A 7,951-nucleotide genomic window follows, 5' to 3' on the forward strand; every position below is an offset into this window, starting at 1 on the left:
TTCACAAAGCAGCCTGGCTGGAAGTCTACCAAAAAGAGAGGAGTGTAAATCTTTGGCGGTTTGGGCCACTTTCAACACAGCATGAGTTTGGGTAATGTCTGGGCTATTGGGGACGGCCAGCTGCAGCTAAAGTCACACAGCAACAGGGGCCAGGGCTGTTGTCCAGACATGAATAAGTAAGTGTCGGTAAGGACAGGGATGTAGTTGTAGTTCTACTAAAAACATCTGGGCTCAGATAAGAATATATCAGGCTGTGTCTGTACTCATCTTACAGCAGCTTTAGTCATTGAAATAAATACATAAAAGGAGAGCTTACTGCTTGTAGGAGTTTAGTTCACTCAGCCCATAGTTTTTGAGCACCTATGTTCCAGACATTGTGTAGAGACAAGAAATGTAATTGAAATGAGCTATGCAGATTCCAGGCCCTCCCGTGGCTGAAGTATAAAGCTTACAGTGGAAACTCAGGGAAGAAGATCAACAGCTGGAGGCATTGATAATACTAATACTGCCATTTGGTATTATTTTTAAGTTTATATGTCTTCAATGGCAGGGTGGGCCTTAACCCTACTCCACTTCACTTCATTGTTGTCTCCAAAATTACAGAGCAGCAACATCAATCGATGTAGTTAAAGAAATGTCACTTGCAGATCTGTCTCTTCATCTTATTTTTCCTGTTCCCTCTGGGAAATCACTTTTAATATTTTTTTTACATTATTTTTAAATATATTTTTAAAACTTTTTATTAGATATTTTCTTTATTTACATTTCAAATGTTATTCCCTTTCCTAGTTTCCCCTCTGAAAATCCCCTCCCTCCTCTCCCCTCCCCCCCCAGCTCCCCAATCCACCCACTCCTATTCCTGGTCCTGGCATTCCCCTATACTGGGGCCTAGAGCCTTCACAAGACCAAGGGCCTCTCCTCCCATTGATGATCGACTAGGCCATCCTCTGCTACATATGCAGCTAGAGCCACAAGTTCCACCATGTGTTTTCTTTGATTGGTGGTATAGTTCCAAGGAGCTCTAAAGGTACTGGTTAGTTCATATTGTTGTTCCTCCTATGGGGCTGGAAACCCTTTCAGCTCCTTGGGTACTTTCTTTAGCTCCTTCATTGGGGACCTTGTGCTCTGTCCAATGGATGACTGTGAACATCCACTTCTATATTTGCCAGGCACTAGCAAAGGCCCTCGGGAGACAGTTACATCAGGCTCCTGTCAGCAAGCTCTTGTTGACATCTGCCATAGTGTCTGGGTTTGGTGGTTGTTTATGGAATGGATCCCCAAGTGGGGCAGTCTCTGGATGGTCATTCCTTCAGGCTCTGCTCCGAACTTTGTCTCTGTAACTCCTTCCATAGGTATTTTGATTCTCTTTCTAAAAAGGATTCTGAGCCTCTCAGCTAATATTCCATTTTTTAAAAAATATTTTAATTTAAATTTAAATTTTTTAAATTTAAAAATAAATATTTAAAATTTATTCTCCTGGGGATTTTGATAATTATTCTTACTTCTTCTTTTCTTACAGAAAAAAATGTAGCCCTCTATACATACTTGTATAATCATACATCTATACACACCTCTGTATGGATACATAACTCTGTTGTATCTATTCATAACTCTCTCTATATATACCTCTGTCCAAATATCCATCTGATCTCTTACTCTGAATCTTGGTGTTCTGAGAATATTTTTCTTCTCTTTCACAGCTGCTCCACCCTCTCATTTGTGACTGCCACACAGCTCATTTCGCACGTCCTCTTCAGATGGATCACTAAGTTAGCTTATACTCTTTGCTGTCCGCCAGGCATGGTGCTAGAGGGTTGAATGAAAAACATTCTCTAGTGCCTGAACATCTGGCCCCTGGCTGGCAGTGCCCTTTGGAGAGGCTTTGGAGGTGTGGCCTTTTTGGAGGAAGTATGTTGCTGAAGGTAGGCTTTTTAAAGGTTCACGCCATGCCCAGTTCCCTCTGTCTGCTTCGTGCTTACAGTTCAAGATGTAAGCTCTCAGCTTCCGATTCCAGCCACTATGCCTGCTGCTTCCTTGCTGATAATGGAATCTTTGCTTTCTGGATCCGTGAGTCAAAATAAATGGTTTCTTTTATAAACTGCACAGGCCATGGTGTTTTTTCCACGTCAACAGAAAAACAGCTAAGCACAATGGTGCCTGCTTTAAATCCCAGCACCCAGGAGACACAATGAATACCTTCCAGCTCAGATGGCTTTCCACTTGTAAAGATGGGCAACAGTGGAAGTACTGAGTCAATGGGTCCATGCAAATGTGGTTTCACTATTGAGTTCCTGATTGACCGCACAGTCACCCCTGCCCAGTGATGGTGGCACACTTTCCACAGCCTTATCAACACAGATCATTAAACAAACATTTTGTGTTCTGCCTACTAGAAATGTTTGTAATTGTTTTTAATTTATGTTTCTACAAACATAATCAATGTTAAATAGCTTTTCAGATATTTGAGGGTCATTTTTTTTTTTTTTGAGAGGGAGGGGGTGGGGTTTCTCTGTGTAGCCCTGGCTATCCTAGAACTCGGTCTGTAGACCAGGTTAACCTTGAGTTCAGACATATGCCTGTTACTGCCTCCAGTGTGCTGGGGGGATTAAAGACACACAACACCATGCCTGACTAGGGCCACCTTTTAAATTGTGTTGTTCCTCTCTGAACAACTAGTTCACACCTTTGGTCTCCTATCCTCCTTTTTAGGGGAGATCCTGAACACTCTTATGCGGTACTTAGATCAATATGTAGAGCAGCCCCTTGTCCAGTCACACAGGCTACTTTGTGTGTCGCCAGTGGAATCAGACTCCTCTCTGTGTCTGCTTTGCCCTTTCTTCTGTACTCCCTTAGCAGAACTACAGCAGAGAGCAGCTGGATACACCCACAGGAAAGCTTGCCATCACAGTGACTCATCTTACTTTAATCTTAGTCCCACAAACCTCAAGTATTACCTACAGTGCCTCGCCCATTGTCCCTTGCTCCCCCAGACTTGCCCTCAGTCTTTTCCTGTCCTCACTGACTGACAGAACAACAACAACAACAACAACATAGAAGACCAACAGACCATCTGCTGAACACACAATGATAACTATAACCACCTAACCAGAAGCTTCTCCAACATACCCCACCTCTAGCAAAAGTACAAAAGGATGCCAGGGAACAAGAACTAAAAATAAATAAACAATCAGACAAACAAACAAATCATGTATCATTAGCATAAGTAGGAGGTGGAATAATACAATCACTCATAAGTATCCATAGGGGACAGATTCCAGGGCCCCAGAGAACATCACAATTTTTTTCTTTTTTCTCTTTTTCTTTTCTTTTCTTTTCTTTTCTTTTCTTTTCTTTTCTTTTCTTTTCTTTTCTTTTCTTCTTCTTCTTTTTTTTTCTTTTTTTTTTGGTTTTTCGAGACAGGGTTTCTCTGTATAGCCCTGGCTGGCCTGGAACTCAGAAATCCACCTGCCTCTGCCTCCTGAGTGCTGGGATTAAAGGCGTGCACCACCACGCCTGGCTTCTTTTTCTTTTTTTTATTAATCATTCCATTTGTTTACATCTCAAATGCTATCTCACTTTCCCGGTTACCCCTTCACAACCCTCCCCCCATCCCATATCCACTCTCTCCCCCCACCCTTTGCCTCTGTGAGAGTGCTCCCCCACCCACCCACACTCTCCTGCCCCACTGTTCCAGCATCCCCTATACTATGGCATCAAACTTCCCCAGGACCAAGGGCCTCTCCTCCCATTGATGTCAGACAAGGCCATCCTCTGCTACATATGTATCTGGAGCCATGGATCCCTCCCTGTACACTCCTTGGTTGGTGGTCTAGTCCCTGGGAGACATCACAATTTTTGAATGCTCAACTCCCTCATATAAAATGATGGTGAATAGTAAAATGTGTATGCTACATTCTCCAGTAGTGACAAGTGCAACAGCCCCCCCAAAACCTGGGCGCTGTCCTGAGGCAAAAAGTTCACGGAAACTTAGTCTCCTGGAATGGTGGCATCCTGTATAACGAATGCTCCAATGTCCTTGCTTTATGGAATACAGATCCATGTGCTTTCCCTTAATACATAGCCAAGTTAGATCCTAGGCAGTCAGTCCTTGAGCTGACCCTGGGTCTAGGCAGCTAAGTCACTGCCCTACACAGGAATTTACCATTCTCTAGGAAGAAGGAAGTTTGTGATCTAAAGAGGAACCAGGGTAGATACTTAGAACCATAGGTAGCTGAGTTACACCCATACACAAGTATTTACAATGGCCTAGGGGGAAGGTGGACTATAGGAGCTATGGCAAGCGCCTGAAGCCCTTCCCCCCCACGACCCCCCCACTGACTTTAAGCTGACTTTAGGTGGAGCTGTTTTGACCCCAGATGTTTTTTGTTTTTGGGTTTTTTGGTTTTTCAAGACAGGGTTTCTCTGTATAGCCCTGGCTATCCTGGAACTCACTCTGTAGACCAGGCTGGCCTTGAACTCAGAAATCCCAATGTTATCCCAGTTGGTTCCTGCCAGCCCTTCCATGTTTGCATTCCTCTGTTTTGTGTAACTTCCCTATTTTCTTCTGTCTGATGATCGATTTGACAAATTGCATTAAGATACCACACTCCCTTGTGTCCGTATTTGTTTGTCACCCCACATTCGCCGAATCCTCGCTCACCTGCAACCAGAGACCCAGTTCCACACAGATCGGGGACCCAAGTAAAGTCCATCTGCGGCATGTGTAGACCACCTGCATGTGTTCTCTCATCTACTTTGAATCACCTGTACATTATCTGTAATACCTACTGAATTGTAAAAGAGTGTATTACAACAAGAAAAAACATCTGCACGTGTCAGCATACATGTAGCTGTTCTCAAAAACACTTTCTTCTACAGTTGGCTCCAACTGTGCCTATGGACGTGAAGGGCCAACTGTACAGGGTTTACTTGAGCTTTAAGTGGAGCTCCAAATCAAAAATCCAAGAGAAGCAGTTGCTGCAGAACTTCCTCCAGACACTAGGTGTCTGGTATTGCTCAAGCAGAGAGGGGAGCTGTGAGCAAAACTTCCACACCAGCAGTGTCAGGATGAATCTGGGCCTGTGTGAACTTCAGTCCTCCAACTTGCCCCACAGAGAAGAGGCGGCCTTCCTGGCCTTAACTAAGTGTGTGTGCTCTTGACCACTGTGAATAGGCTAGGGATGCCTGGCAAGGCAGAACAAGCTCAGGGGGCTCTTCTCACCCAAGGAAGACCCGGGAGCTGTGAGACCCTAGTTCCTCTGACTGTGGTCTCGTTTGTATTCAGCTGATGGTGCTGAACGTGAATAAGACTGAAGAGATGACAATGCAAATCAATTACGAACCGATGCAGAACAACGCTCCCGGTGCACTGGGTGACAACTTTCTTAATGACACAGAGCTCCTGACTTATCGATGTCTTGATAAGAAGTGGGCTCTGCGGAGAGATTTTCATTCCTGGTATACACATTGTCAAGTAGGCATTTGCTAAACAGACCCCCAAACCAGCAGGATAAAGTATATACCTGAGATCCACATGGATGTCTAGTTGGCATGTTCTCAGAGAGGTTTCAATTTTGACAGCAGAGGGCAAGAGAATATTTACCTGTCCAAGAACTGTGGCCTTGACCGTGTTTGCAACAGCGCTGCGGAGGTGTGTCTCTACAAAAACAAGTTATATAACCGTTATGAATGTGTACCTCTGGGGGGAAAAGTGTATTTAGAAACTATATGCTGAAATCAGAAATGAATCCCCATTGGCATTGCAACAGATAATTTTTACTTAAAAAAAAGAAATTTTCTAAATGGTGTACGTATTTTGTTATAGACCCTTAGATGCTTGACCAAAGTGTGGGACTATTTCAAAATAGTGTAAGCTGATATTTTTGAGGGACAGATTTATTTGAAGATCCTATAGAAACATTGTCCCTAAAACCTTAATAAACATCCGTGGCCGCGATTTATTATATAAATCTCAAAACTAAGTTTCCTTAAAGCATGCGAAGCATGCAATGACATTCACCCAGGAGACTACCATTGAAAATAAACACAGACCACAGGTAGGTGAAGGACAGGGGAAAGGTCTTCCAGTAGGCAGAGGACAAACATAGGATTAGACCTTAGGAAACCCGTGATGTCAGTGGCCAAGGATTTGCTTTCACTAACTCTCATCAGAAGTCTATTTGCTGTTCTGATGTGGCCCCGCTGGAGGGGTTGTGGCACAGGTCCCCCACATGTTGAAAATGAGCTGTTTGGGTGCTAGGACCCTTGGGTAGCAGAGCATGCATGGGGACCTGGGTGCGATATCTGGAACCGCTGGAAAAGGGTTAATATTGTAGTAAATTTGAGGTAGCAACAGAGGGGGAAAACCAGCTGAGCAAAAGGCGTGGGATTCTGGCTCTACCACAGGGATGAAGTTTTCTGCCTCTGTTTGCTTTTATTTTGTTTTGTGTGCCGTGTTAGGTATGTACCTAGAGCCTCGTGTGTGCTATGCATGTACTGAAGCACTGAGCTACACCTCCAGTCCACATTTTCAAGTGTTAAATGACAGTTTGCCACTAGGGGATCCTCTACTCACAGAGGCAATAATTACTTTTTTGTTGTCCCCACCTTAACGTTCCCCATCTCAGTTAACACATGAAGTTATAAAAGTGAGAACAGGATGCTAGTTTTTCTCCAGAAACAAAACAAAACAAACAACAAACCAGGTAATTCAGGAAAGGACTCCTATATGGCTCTAATAGGCCTTTCCAGTAGGAACTTCTGATTTGAAAGCACAAGGAAATGAATATCCTTTCATTTATTTCATGTGGATGGGTTTGTGCATGCTTCAACCTGCTTCAAGCTGGCAATGCAGATTGCTTGTATATAACCGTATTCCTTGGGGCTTCTCGGATAAAGACAGGATGGCCAAGTTCTTCAGTGTGGAGAGGCTGCTACCTGCCACCAAATGTTAGACTGTCTGCAGCAGCCGAAATGAAATAAACGTTCAATCACAGAGACTTCCACTTGAAGGAGCAAGATATTTAGAACCAGGCCTTTCCAGAACAGCCCCTCGCGCAACAGTCATGCCTGGCAGAATTGAGAGCACTTGACTGTAAGTATCTGCTTCTGTTTCAGTCAGCTGCTGGTTCAGGACAGTCTCAGAGGACAGCCACGCCAGACTCTTGTCTGTAAGCATACCGTAATAGCATGAGTGTCAGGCTTTGGTGTCCCACACCCCCAATGCCCACACACACCCGCCGCCGTGAGATGGTTCCCAAGTTGGGCCCATCATTGGACCTCATTTCCTTCCGGGGACCCCTATGGTTGAATTAGGGGAAGGACTGAGAAGCTGAAAGGGGGAGCAATCCCATAGGAAGACCAGCAGTCTCAGCGAACCCAGACCCTAGCGAGCTTCCAGAGACTGAGCCACCAACCAGGAGCATACACAGGCTGGTCCAAGGCTCCTGGCACATATACAGCAGAGGTCTGCCTGGTCTGGCCTCAGTGGGAGAAGATACACCTAATCCTCGAGAGACTTGAAGCCTCAGGGAAGGGGGAGGCTTGGTGGGGAGGAGAGCACCTTCTCAGAGGTAAGGAAGGGGGAGGAATGGGATGAAGAACTGTGAGAGGGGAGGCCGAGGGGTGGGGAACGACTAGAATGTAAATAAACAAAAATAAGTTTAAAATAAAAAGAGCACTTTAATGTAGAGTGACTGCCTCGAGAAAGCAGAAAGGGATGAGCAGGCAGCCCCGCATAAGCGGAAAGAGATGCGTGGGCGCACGGAACTTTCTTCTCCTGTAGCTCTTAGGCACAAGTGGGAGAAAAGTCTTGGCCCAACAAACTTCAACATACTTGCTCTTAAATCTTACAGGCTATGCATCTTCACCAAGACTACTACTACTACTACTACTTCTTCTTCTTCTTCTTCTTCTTCTTCTTCTTCTTCTTCTTCTTCTTCTTCTTCTTCTT

This window comes from Mus pahari, chromosome 7 (assembly GCF_900095145.1).
Source record: "Mus pahari chromosome 7, PAHARI_EIJ_v1.1, whole genome shotgun sequence".
NCBI classification, from domain to species: Eukaryota; Metazoa; Chordata; class Mammalia; order Rodentia; family Muridae; genus Mus; species Mus pahari.